Here is a 13,316-nt window from a genome sequence, read left to right as displayed (position 1 = left end):
GCTTCTTGAATTCTGATTCACATTGCAATGTAAGATGTGCAAGCGCTTCCTTTAAAAATAAATTCAAATTACTTTCTCCCAAGTGACTCTTTGCAAATGCAAAGGACTTGGTTCCCTGTACTCCAGCATCTTGATGAAAGAATGAATCCATGCATTTTACTCCTCACCCCAATACTGATGTCTATTGTAGCAGAAAGATATGCACAATTTCCTGTATAGAAAATATCCTCTGTTTTCACCAGTAACCTTGCTGCTTTATTTGTGTTTCAGTGGTCTCATTTGTACTCTCTGCCTGCCTTCCTTATTGCTCTCCTATTTATGTTTTCATTATTTATTATGTTTTGCTTATAGTGTAGATGGAGTACTATTTCTTGACGCAAGTCCTTTATGATGTTTATTGATGAGACATTTGTGAGAACAGCCTCATTGTACCCTGTTAGCATTTGTGTTTCATGTTATTGTGCAGCTTTGCAGAGCCCTTCTGGAAACTGCATAAATGAGACTCCCAGCCAAGAGCAGCTCACAACATCTCCCTTTGGCATAGTAGCTGCCTTTCTGTGATAACTGAGAGTCTGAATATACTGGGTCTTGGATGAATATGTATATCTGAATCTACCTTAGTACAGATGAAAATTGCAAAGGATTTGTCTGGTGCTTCCAAAGAGATGCTCACTTATAGCTGTACATATAGATCATATTTATATTATGGGGCAGTCTTCTGTCAGCCACATAGCTCTGAAACAGTTGCTTCACTTACTTTTTTTCTATCCTTGTCAAAGCCCTTGTATCTTGCTAGAAAAAGGTAGGATAGGAGCTTTCAGACTCCTCTATAGAGCTGTTCTGTCTGTAAATAACTGATTTATTATTTTTCAAAGCCAAGGTTGCATTCAGTATACTGGAAGTCGTGTTGGAAGATGCAGAAATAAGGAATGTATGATAAGGTACTAGGTGGGGATTCAGGAAATGGTGTCTTTTATTATCCTAGGCAAGCCAGTCTGGTTTGGCACTAGGCATTCAGTGAAAATCTCAGAGCTGAAAGGAAAGGAAAAAACATTATAATCATAATAACCTTGAACTGGAATAAATACCTCAAATTCAGAAACTTTGCCCCAGGTTGTCCATATCTTTTGTAGTGTGTTTTCTTCACAGGCCATCTAGACTAAGGAGACCCACCCCAAAGAAGTGACATTCTCTTTCTCACTAGGGTGAAGAATAACATCACTTAGCTTTCCTTGTCACTTTCTTTGACTTCAGGCTGTAGCTTTTGATCAGTAAACATGTATGAAAACTTGTAGAAAGAGGTTAGGATCTCATCTGTGACCCCTGAGCAGCCCAGATATGAAGATTTCCAGAACTGTTATACACGGAAGAAAACACTAATGTGCCAGCTTTTAGACAGCATGTCTGTTTGGTGGAAGGAGGGGTCTGGAGCTGCGATGGAGACACAAAATAGGAAGTGTTATTTGTTGGTCACAGAATGTTCAGTGCTCTACAGCACCCAGCTGAGTCTCCACAGCCAAGTGACATCAGAAAAGTGCTGGTTCTCCCTGTTCTCCTTCCCCTATGCCTTTCTGGTTTGAGCTCTTTGGAAGTTCATGGAAATGGTCAAATGAACTTTCATTGCACTATCAGTCTGCATCTGTCATGAAATTTCAGCAAACAAAGCCACAGCATTTGACAAACAGACTGTAAAAGCAAAGAAAAAAAACAAAGGGCCCAAGTGCCACAATGCAATTTCTGATTTATAGAAAAGAAAGCTTTGCATTTTGCAGGCACCTGCAACAATTAATACCTAAATGGATAAACTGCAGAAAATTGGCTAATGGAATATATATAAACTAATATAATGTAAATTTTCAAGCACTTTGGGCAATTAATTGTGCGCCTGACTACCCAAAGTTTTGACTGCACAGATAAATGTATTGATTGCAGAGCAAATGTGTCCCCCTTGGTTCTTTCCCAGTAATGAAAATAGCGTTTAGTGACGTGGGAGGGAGAGTACCCCAAGCAGTGAAGGCTGAGGTCAGGCCTGCAGTGACAAGCTTTGCTGCCAACTGCTGTCGAGTGGCAATATTGACAGCTTGCAGCATCACTGGAATCCCCATCTTGTGGCTGTTCCTGCCAGCACCATGAGCTTCTCACAAAGATGTTTTATATCTGCAGCAGTTGTAGGCATGGACTGGGAAAGAACCCAGGGCTTTCACCTGCTGATGTTGTGCTGGCTGATATCAAAAGGCTCTGGTGTTCAGGGAAGAATTCCAAGTTGTAGAAAAGGGAGCACTGCTGCTTGAGTGAGGGAAAACCTATGCTGAAAGAAGAGCATCCATGTTCCAAGAACTTTGTAAGACAAATGAGTACAACTACACTATATGCCTTGGGCATCTTGTGGGTAATTTTGGACAGTAGGTGTTTATTTCAAGGAATGCTTCCTCACCAGGAAACCTAGGGCACTGCAGGAAGGAGCACTGCATTTGCTGTTCACAGGTTATGCCTGAGCTCAGCCTCTAGGCTGGTCATGGGTGCAGATGTCTCTTTCTCTGAAGGGCTCCTATTGCTTATTTACTTTTATTATTGACAGCTGCTCTCTTTTGCAAGTATGATATCCTGGTCTGATATTCTGGCCAAATTCTAACTATAATCCTTACCGCCTGCTTGACTCAAAATAGCCCATACATTAAAATGAGTCATTTCTCTTCTAACTGAAAGTGATGTTTTTAAACAATTTCCATTTTTCACCCCAAATATGGCTCTTTCAGCTTTGGATGTTTCTCTATTTCTAGCTTGTTAAAGCACTTGGAAGGCATTATGCCTTGCATGCATAAAGACAGCTATTATAAATATTTAGCTAGCTAAAGCATTTGTGATTTTTTTTAACTTCAGTGTTAGGAGTAAATGGGATACTTGTAATGACTCTTGCAATTTTTACAGAAAGTTATCTAAGTAAATCTTTCACAATAGCTTGGGACTTTTTGTGGTGTGCCAAAATACATCCTACCTCAGTACCACTGGGATTCAGGAATTAGACAAAGTGTCAGAGAGGCTAAAACAAAGGCTCATGCCTGGAATGTTCCTAAAAAAATCCGACAAGCATCAGTGATCTGTGACTAAGTCGTGCTGCTTGCAGATGGTCACTTGGTAATTTAGTTTTCCTTTTTCTTCAGGAAAGGAAAGGTATTTCAGTGGAGCCCTGCTTTATGTTTTCCTTTTTTTTTTTCTCAAAGGTTCTGGGTGATCTCTGCAACGTTGTTCAACCTCTCTAGGCCTTTCTCTGAGGCTATAAAATAGGAGCATTGGTACATCCTTTCCACATGGAAACATTTTCTGGATAAGTCTGTGAGGTACTTAGTTCTGGCTTCTGCACAATAACTGCATAAATGTTTCTTAATTGTTTGATTAATATACTGTTAGCACAGTAAAACAACTGAAAGTACACTTTGTCTCTGTTTTAACAAAATAGAGAATTTTATCTATGAGCAGCATTCTCATCTTAGCAGTATTTTAGCAAATAGGTTTGAAGAAATCATGGCAAAGAATGTTTGTGAAACAGCTAATCTTAGACAAATAGAAGTATTTAAAGAAGGCAAATGTTGAACTCCAAGACAACTATTTGCAAAAGGAGCCTGGTTTTACTCAAAATGATGGAAACAGTTCACATGAGCTATTTATCAAGTGGTTTGCAGGGCTAGGGTTTAAAATCAATTAAATTTTTTAGTCTTTAGCTCGAAAACCTATTGCAGAAATCACTTAGAGAATATTAGTAAAATCGAGAATTGGAAAATATTCAGTAGAAATTCATAAGCAAAATATTTTTTCTAGTGTGTTTATCTCCTGGACCAGTAGTTCTGTCTAGATATGGCTTTTACCTTGCAGTCAGGCACTAAGAATGGAACTCTAAAAAGGAAAGTGTTCAAGATTGTTTTAAGATTATGGAAAAGTTCCACTACAAGAGCCTTTCTGGCTTTTCAGATCAGGTTTATCATAAGAAATATACACAGGATGGCACAAGCACTGCTCAGTCTCCAACCCATCCTTATCCACCCCTTTGTGCTAAAGGCATCACAAACCACTGCAGGAAGCATTACACATTTCCATCGTGTTTTTATTCTATTTGGACTGTACTTAAACTATGTCTAGATGCTCTTTCAAGATGCTGTGGCTTTCATAGTTTTCATTGACACTGACCAGAAGTGATAATTTATATCTTGTAGAGCTGATGACTTAGCACTTTCCAGTGTAGATCTGGAGCCAAGTACTGCAGTAATTATTCTGCAGTTCATTTCTAACAGACCTTTGAAAGCTCAGTGTGGGGGTGGGTGAGGCAGTGCTGCAGAGCCTCTGACACCACAGCAAAGGGGGTCACTAGCAGTTCATGCAAACTCCAAATATCACTGTTGCCCATTCTTTTTCAAAAAGAATCTTCCGGTCTGTGATGGAAGTGACTGATCTTCCTCTGTAGAAAGCAAATCAAAGTAAAACACACATGTAGTTTGCTGAAAAGGTGTGCCAAAGTCTTTGCAACTTAATGCATCACATTTTGCTGCTTCTTCCAAAAACTGAAGATCCATAATCGCATTATTCAACATCCTGAGGATATCTAAATCTGCTTTTTACTTTAAGTTTCACTTCCTGATTATTCTTTTAAGCTCAAAAGACAAGCTGAGTTGAAATGTATTTCAGAGAGAAGCAAAGGTGAAAAGCACAAGGGAGTCAAGGTACCGCTCAGACTCCAGGGGTATGTGGACACTGCCTGCTAGGTGCAATGTTTATCTCTGTATAGATTTTACCTAACCCTTTTGTGTTTGAGAGAAGATGAAAACAAGGAAGGAGCAGTTTCTAGCCATACTTGCCTATAGGAAATGGTTGCCTGCCTTTCTGCCTCTGCTGTTTGCACCATATTTATTCCACAGTAGTTCTGCCAGCTTAATTTGTCCCGTAGTTCTCTAGTAAGTTCTTAAGAATGTTATTTCTTTTATAACCTGGCAGCTTTTAAAGTAGAAGCTAAAATAAAACTTTAATCAGGCAGAGTGTAAATCCAGTGCCTTCCCTCCTCTTCAAGCCCCTCAGAGTCAGCATCCACGCAGGGTCCCTGCCCTGCTGACTGGTGACCCTGCCAGTGCACAGTAGGAACTAGCTTGTAGGAGCAACACTTCCCAAGAACTGGGTATGCACTGCCCAGCACATCATCATGATTCAGGGAGTTCTTCAAGTCTTCTTAAAAGCTCCAGTCCTCCCAGGACTATTTGAACATCACCAAGGTGACTTGCCACAGTGCCATGGTAGGCAACCAGGTGTGGATGTGAGATCATATCAGCAATTGCAACAGCACTTACAAAAACGATTGAGATGCACATTAATATAATAAATGATACTGAGAAGGCTTAGAGGAACATCTTCACGTATACTCAAACCAGTAGATGTACATGCATTTTCTGTTTGCTGCAAGACTTGAGATATGCTTTGGCAGCCCCTTGGTGTTCCCATCTGTCCACTGGGAATTGAGCTTCATGAAGTGCTTTGAGAGGCCAATAGTGCCTCTTATGTTTGAAACACATCTTATAGAATTTCAGATGCAATTTCATGCATTTTAGGATAATGCAGGGTCTGGAAATCAAGCTGTGATTGAAAAAGTCTTGAACGGTCTCAATGGAAGTCTGTATTAAAGTAGTCCTACTCTAAAAATAAGGAAAGGAAAAAAAAAAGAGAGAAAGCAATGTAGTGTTGTAATTTCCAAGTCATCTCAGGTCAATATCCCTTTTCTGATGCAGAATAATCTCAGCCAGAATTGAAAAATGAACGTTGCCATCACAAAACCCAGCTCTTTTTGGCATATCTAGCAAAATACTCATCACTGCCCTCTCACCAGTGCATTACCTCACTTCCACTGCTTCCAGTCCCTCAACACAACTTTGTTTTCTTCCACCGGTATAAGTGTCTTAGGACTTTTTGATTTTGTTGTTGTCAAGTCCATCCTCCCACCTGGAGTATTTACTTTTCTTTTTCCAATATTCTGAGAAATGCACTGCCTCATTTGTCTGTTACAATTGACCCTTCTTTCATTCCCTCCATGCCAAACACTGACTTTATCTATAATTCCTCTTTTCCTGACCTTTCTTGTCTTCACCCTGGGAAGATCTGGTAACTTTTTAATCTTCAATCCTACTCTTGTCTGAGCAGTCAAGTATAGAAGGGGGTAAATATTTTTTCCATCTTCATAAGGGGTCTTGGTAGATACTGCATATACCCAAAAACTGGGTAGAGAGGATATCCTTTAGTCCTATTCACTCCAGAAGCATCACATTTTGATTCTTCTTTTGGCAGATATTTCCCTGTGCAAGGATGCACATTTGGAGAAGAAGACATGCCTATTTGGCCATTTGGCTAATCTAACCAAGTTTTCCTCTCATTTGGGTTTATTCAGTTGAAGCTACCACAAGCATCCCTCTGTCAGTCACCGTGACTGCACCAGTGTAGGCAGACTAAAAGAAACATCAGAGTTCATTCATTTTGCAGGTTGTGATGATAGTACGTTCTGTCTCAGGTCGCCTTCTTGTAAATTCTTGAGTAGCTCATTTCCAAAATCATCTCTCTTGCTGACAGCCAGGACAGAAAGAACAAATCTGTTTTCTTGGTTCAAGGCCCACCACGCAATTTATTTTTCTGACCCTCATGTTGCAGACCCTTTCCTTGTTTCCTTTCTTGGCAGTCTCCTTCCTTGTGGTGTAGCTCCCACAGCTTTGGCTGGCCGGTACCTCTGACATCTCCCTGGCTCCGAGGCAGTGTCTGCCTGGCTATTGCCTCTGTCTCCCACAGTGGAATGTGAGTGCAGACCCCTCTTTAACTCCTAGGCCACTGCTTCCCATGGACACATACACCAAATCCTGCCTTCTCCTGGTTGGCAAAGCAGCCCCCGAGTTCTTTGCAGGGACAGAGAACTGCTGTTTTCAGTGCTCAGCTGGACTTCTATACTTGTTCTCTGAACAACACAGAAGTGTGCTTATACTTACTAGTGACCTACCCATTATAGCTCTTTACGTCCTTTATTTTGGTACGTTAATGATTTCCACCTATCAAAATATAGTTGGGAATTCTTTCTCTTCCATATGTGCTTAGGCTTGACAGGAGCGGGAGTATCACGCGCAGGCAATGAGCCTGCCTTGCTTAGTGAGCTGAATAATTAGTAATTTACAAATTCAGTAAACAGTAAATGTGCTCTTGACCTTCCACTAGCACCAGCTGCCTGACGAGGTACCCAGCTGACACGTCCAGCTGCCTAATGCCTTTTCCCTGTGCAAAGCCCCCTCCGAAGCTCCTCCTTGCCCTGTGCTGGTGTTTCAGAAGGCAGCATGGTACTGCCTACGCTGCATTGTGCTTTCTGATTCATACTAATCCCCTCATCTTCCTATGGAACATTAAACATAATCACGATATTGAAAATGAAGGCGTTGCAGATTTAAAAGTGGGATCTGCTTATCTAAAAATAGCATTAAAGCAAACCCTGTCCTTCTGTACTGAAGGACTGGCTGGTATTTACAGTGCTGTAGAGTCATCAGACTCGAGCATAGGAATAGGAAAGAATGCCAACCAAGAGGGACCAGGAATCATAGGCTTGTTCTGGTTTATTCCAAGATCTGCTCCTCCTTAACTGTGTGACCTTGAGCTTGTCATGTGGTGTGCCCAAACCACCATTTATTCTTCTGTAACAAAACTATAAAGCTAGTCTCTCAACTCCTGCGTGTGAATGAAAGAATTTGTATTTGCAGAGTGCTTCAGGAGCCTTAGAGCTGTCCTAGTGATCAGCAGGCAGCCATGGATAAATTCACTTTTCATTTCTCTGAATTCTAAAAGAAAAAGGGTTTTGTAATAGATAAGTTGAAGTCATTCCTTGGGAAGAAGATACCTACAGTGCACCTTCCCATTTCCTGCCCCAACTACCATGATTTCAAGATTCACTTTGGACAGCACTATGCAATTTGAAGCTAGCCTTTAAATACTGCATTCCAAGGCAACTACGACAGAAGAAAAACACTGCATTCTCATATCTTATTCTCACTTATCCCTCTGTGCTAAAACCTTGCTGGTTATTTGATGTTTCCATGTGATTCTGTCAAAGCAGTACTGACATTCAAAACAAGACCATATTTATGATAAGAACATTTTACTTCTCAATAGATAAATTGTATAAATGATGCATCTCCTGAACATTTTTCTCCTTTCTAAAGGATTCACTGTTTTCAGTAATGTGTAATTTCAGAGAAGCTGTTACAAATTTAATGTTGAAATGACCTGGTCAAGAGCTAAAGTATTCTAATATTAAATTAAACCAATCCCTTTCCTTAGTCCCTTAATTCTGAAAGCTGAATCTAAGGAAAGCACCAACTGTCTTGCCAATCTGCTTATGCATCTCACTATATCAGTTTTCCTTCCCTTCGCTCTCCCTGTTCTCTGCAGTTGACTCAGGCTTTTTTTCTAGGTCTTAAAAACCTATTTAAAACTCTACAGCTTGCCTCCCACACTGTCCTCTCTATAGTAACAAGCAGCTACAGCCTGTGTTCCTATGTCTTGTGGTCTGGATAGGGCCAGGGTCTGCAAGCTCATCTGGGTGTGGTACCTGTGCTCAATATGGCAGGACAATCCAAACACCCAGCCTTTTTTACTAAATCCAGTGAGAAGGTATTGAGCAAGCTAATTACTGTAGGTGTCCTTAGCACTGGTAAGCCAATTAAAGCCCTACTCCATTAGATCTCATTCCTCTTTTCATTCTGTAAAGTAACTAAAAGAGCTCAAGAAGTTGCCTTTCCATTTATCAGAAGCAAGTAGTCCTTTATAGACATCCCTGGCTGTAGAGCTCTCAGAATATTTGATACTGGCTGCTGGCTGAGCTTAGGTAAGTCTCATGATTGACTGTGTTATCTCAAACCACCGAGGTACCTCTTGCACACTCACCTCTCAGCATCCAGCCGAGACTTGAGCCAGGGGAAAGCTAAAATGTTAGGATATTTCTGCCTTTGGAAATGCAGTGAACAGAATGCAACTTCAGGCAGTCAAAACAGTGTGGAAGATAAGAATTGTGGTAACTGTGTTGTCATGGACAACCCTGCATTTTGAAGCAATAAAACTGCTATACTTAACTTTTACCTTATGTAGGGCCAAAAAAAAAAAAAAGAGTTAAGATCCAGGCAGTGCTTTTTGTTGTGACTTGCTGGCTATTATTTTTGGAATGGCTGCCTGAACTTCAAGAAGACAGTATTGTAAACAAGGCTCTGCTTTTCTCTTCTCATTCTCCTCATCCACATTTAGACATGGAGTGAACTATGGTGATAGTATGGGTTTGGTTTCTTTGTGTCTATGAAGTTGTCATTTGCAAGAAGATGCTATTGTATTTTTGCTGTCATAAAATTAAAATTTTTGAGAGGTCAGATTTCATTTGGGGTTTTCTACTGACACTTATTCTGGCTTAGGTATTTCTCAGACATCTCTCAGTGCTGTCAAGGCTATAAAACAGAGACAAGGATAAGCAGGCTACAGGAGATATTTTTTAACTCAATGGAATTAATATTTTTTCCCCTATCAGGCTGGATCTGCTCTCTTGGTAACATACCCATAGTAATAAATCTAGTCCTATATATAGCCACAGACAGCAACAGCTAACTAAATTTCATATAGACAGCACAGGCAGCAGAATCCAGGATCCACTGTCTGAAAAGCCACAGGTCTCGACCACGGTTCAAGAAGAGCAGCTGATGCTACTTTATTGACTCGCAGTCCATCCTCTGTGCAGGGGAGACTGAGACAGGCACAGGGAGAGGCACACGTTCTGACTGAGCTGATGCCACCGAGCAGATGTACACATAAGCAGACATTTACATAACAGAAGGTGGTGGAACTTATGTAAACTTGGTGTTTTATCTCCAATACTCTCAAACATACTCCTGGGTGTTGCTAGCCGAAATTCAGATTTTCTGCTTCTAATTAAAAGAGCATCTGTTTTGAATATCCTAGAAAAATGATTCCTGGCTAAGAGACATAGCCAAAAAATAGCTGTTCCTCTAATTAGTATGCTGAATGCTTATCTGTTTTTTCTTCTTTCTTGTATTAAATGGTTTCATTGAATTTGGTGTTCGCTTCCATTGCAAGCTGCCCAATAAATCAGAAAGGAGATGTTAACATGTACCAAATTAAAAAATGGTTTATATATTAAAAATAAAACAATGCACTGTTTCATGACATATAATGCCATTTACATAAATGGCATGATGAGCATAATGTCGGATATGGCATTCCATATTGTGACTTGCCATTTTGAAGTGTTCAAGATCTAGCAGATATATTCGATAAAGAAGAGCATTTCTTTTACAGAGAAATGTTGAAACTAACCCACTGCAGCAGGATTTTATTTAATTTCAACGATCTTCAAAGGTCAACGTGATTCCACAGCCATGTAAAGGAAGTAATTTAAGAAATTTTTAAAAATTTCAACACTCAGTCTTTCCAAGTAGAGATTGTTTCCATGCAACAGCAATGAATACTGCTAATTAAAGCTAAAACTGGAGTATTCTATAAGAGATATGAAAACATAGAAAAATCTGGTTTTATCACATCTGAACTTAGGAAGGTTTTAAAAGAGTTGTTTGGAGCAGACTGTTGATCCAGGGTATAAAAGGAGCAGTCAGGGAAGATAAAAGCCATTGCTGAAAAGCTAAATATATTGGTTGCATCACTATTCAGGGAAAAGGTGATCAAAGAAATTCTTTCAGCTGTACTTTTTTTTTAACTAGGCATTAATTGGAGAAATATTGAAGATACCATAAAATAGGTGTTATTTACAGAAATCTTCTACTCTCTTAGTAAAGAGTGCCAGTATTTAAGATTATTTACCTTCATGTTCGAAAATATGTTAAATAGAAATGGTTCATGTAGGAATGTGGTATGTTACCTGTTCCTCAAAATGTTACCAGAGGCAGAGCCTGGGATGTCTCCCCCCTGGGTCCAGGGATGACTGCAGGCTGACTGTAAGTCTGATTTGCATGCTAGGCAAAGTGGTAGAACTGTAATAAAGAATACAATTAGTATACACACAGGTACCTGTAATATACTGGAGAAGAGGTGAGAGAAGCTTTGTAAAAGGGATGGCACAACCTCACACCTCTGTGTTTATTAACATTGTCAAAAGTTTCATGAGGTATGAGTGCAAAATGATTAGGGTTTTAGGAAAGCAGTAAGGAAGACTTTTCATGAGGTCTGTAAGGGCAGCTTAGTAACCCTGGTGTGAGGGGAATAGTCCAGTTCTGAATTAAGAACAAAATAACAGAAAACAAAGGAGACAACCAAGTGCTTAGTTTTACATCTGAAGGAGGTTGCCAGTAGCCTATTCCTATGTTATCTGTAAAAGAGAGAAAAAGTGACTTGACCAAAGTTCTTTCGAGATGATGAGCTCAAAAGCCAACTACAAGGAATTGCAAGATGGCAAATGCAAAGCAATTTACAAAAAGAAAAGAAATACATGTGTGCGTAGCTGATGTGATTCATGGCTAACCATTGAACTCTGCATGGGTGTTCCATACACGTACGTGTTGGTGTCTGCTCCCATCACTGCTGTCCCTGCAGAGCCAGGAATTCCACAAATGGCCTTCCTGTATCATGGATCCCCACGGCCTCTTGCTCTTGTTTCAATGAGGCAGCAGGTAACGGAGAACAGTCTTCTAGGTCCTCCAGAAACACCTAATGGAAGAAAGCAAGGCAGGTAAATATGAACTTGTACAGAATATATCCTGTGATGGTAACACTGAGCCCTTTGCAAAGTGAATCCAACAAGCTTATGTGCTGCTCTGTGTAGTTAGTGATGTCCATGAAGGTCCAACATGGGCAGCAAAAGAAAAGAACCACTATCATGCTAAATAGCCTGTGTGAGAAATATAACAGTCACTGTACAAAAATAATTGTCTGCATACTTTATGTCAGCATCCTTGTCAACTTGATAATGTCTTCAATTCTTTATCTGATTACAACTTTAAAAAGATACATTTTTGTACAAGGCACACTGTCATTACACACTGCAGTGGTAATGCTGTGACTGTCTTTTTGATGATAGATTCTTTCCAAGGTAGCTGAAGTTTCACCACAGTATTTTTTATGGCTCAGCTCATTGAAAACATATCTTATTATGAGACTTAAAAATAATAACAGCAAATGTCTCTTGCTGGTTGTTCTGCATTTCTGTGGAACTTTTCCTATCTTTGGTTAATGGTACCTTTGGCATCTCCAGTTGACATCATTATAAATGATGCTCCATAGCTGCAAATGACCTGGGCTGAAGAAAAACTGCACATTTTATCACTTCATTGTAATAACAAGCTTGTTGTCATCTTCAGAGAAACAGAAGAAGCTGAATTTCTTAAAAAAAAACCAAAAAGGTAAAATATTTCACTCAGGATAACAAAAGTGTACAGAAACTTTAGTACAGAATTGGAGAAAATAACTAGCATGAAGACAGGAAGAATTTACTATAGTCAGTGCCTTTCTCTGACAGGGCTAACTAAGTGAGAAATAATTCATGCCCAAGAGTTTGTCAGAGTCAGGCAAACAATTCACATTAGGGGCACTTTTTTACTTCACAAGTTCCCATACATGTAGATAGGTCCTTGCATCTTCCTGGGCCCAGCCCCTGTCTGAAACAGGATGTGTGTTTGCATCTACAGATATCAGATGGGAGTTTGGATGAGATCTCAAATGGCAATTTCCCTGTGAGCTTGGGTAAATCTTTATTGCATGTTTTTTTAGAAGCTTTGCATTTCAGGAACAGCTCATGGGGAGTGATTTTTAAGAATATTAAACTTTTTTTTATTCCAGGATCTACTACAAATTTTTAAAAATCATGCTGTGTTGTCTATGGCATTTGGTTACACGAACTGTAATATTCTGGGTATTTTTTCAGACTGAGTGACCATGAAGAGAGGAAAAAATTGTACTTTTGGAAAGCAAGTGGTGCTGAGAGGTAGGAAGTTTTGGAATTCAGTATCTTCATGAGAACAAGCTCAAAATGCCAATCTTCATGCTCATAGAAAACAAAATTAATGAGCCAAAATTTAAGCATCTTTACTTAAAACATATGACATTATTTATATACACGAAGAAAAGAGTCATCTGCTTCCCTTCCATACATGATACCTAATCAAAAGTGATTTGAATCAAATTAGCTGAAAATATATTTTTCAACATTATCTAGGTTCAACTGGTGACTGTATTATTACTTAGCATTTCAGTAATTAATCTTGATTTAGCTAAATCAGGCTTGTCACTGACCTTTGCTAAATTGATTT

The sequence above is a fragment of the Cinclus cinclus genome, chromosome 7 (genome assembly GCF_963662255.1).
Source record: "Cinclus cinclus chromosome 7, bCinCin1.1, whole genome shotgun sequence".
Taxonomy (NCBI): Eukaryota; Metazoa; Chordata; class Aves; order Passeriformes; family Cinclidae; genus Cinclus; species Cinclus cinclus.
The sequence above is the reverse complement of the archived record's forward strand: the minus strand, read 5'-3'. Positions refer to the sequence as shown.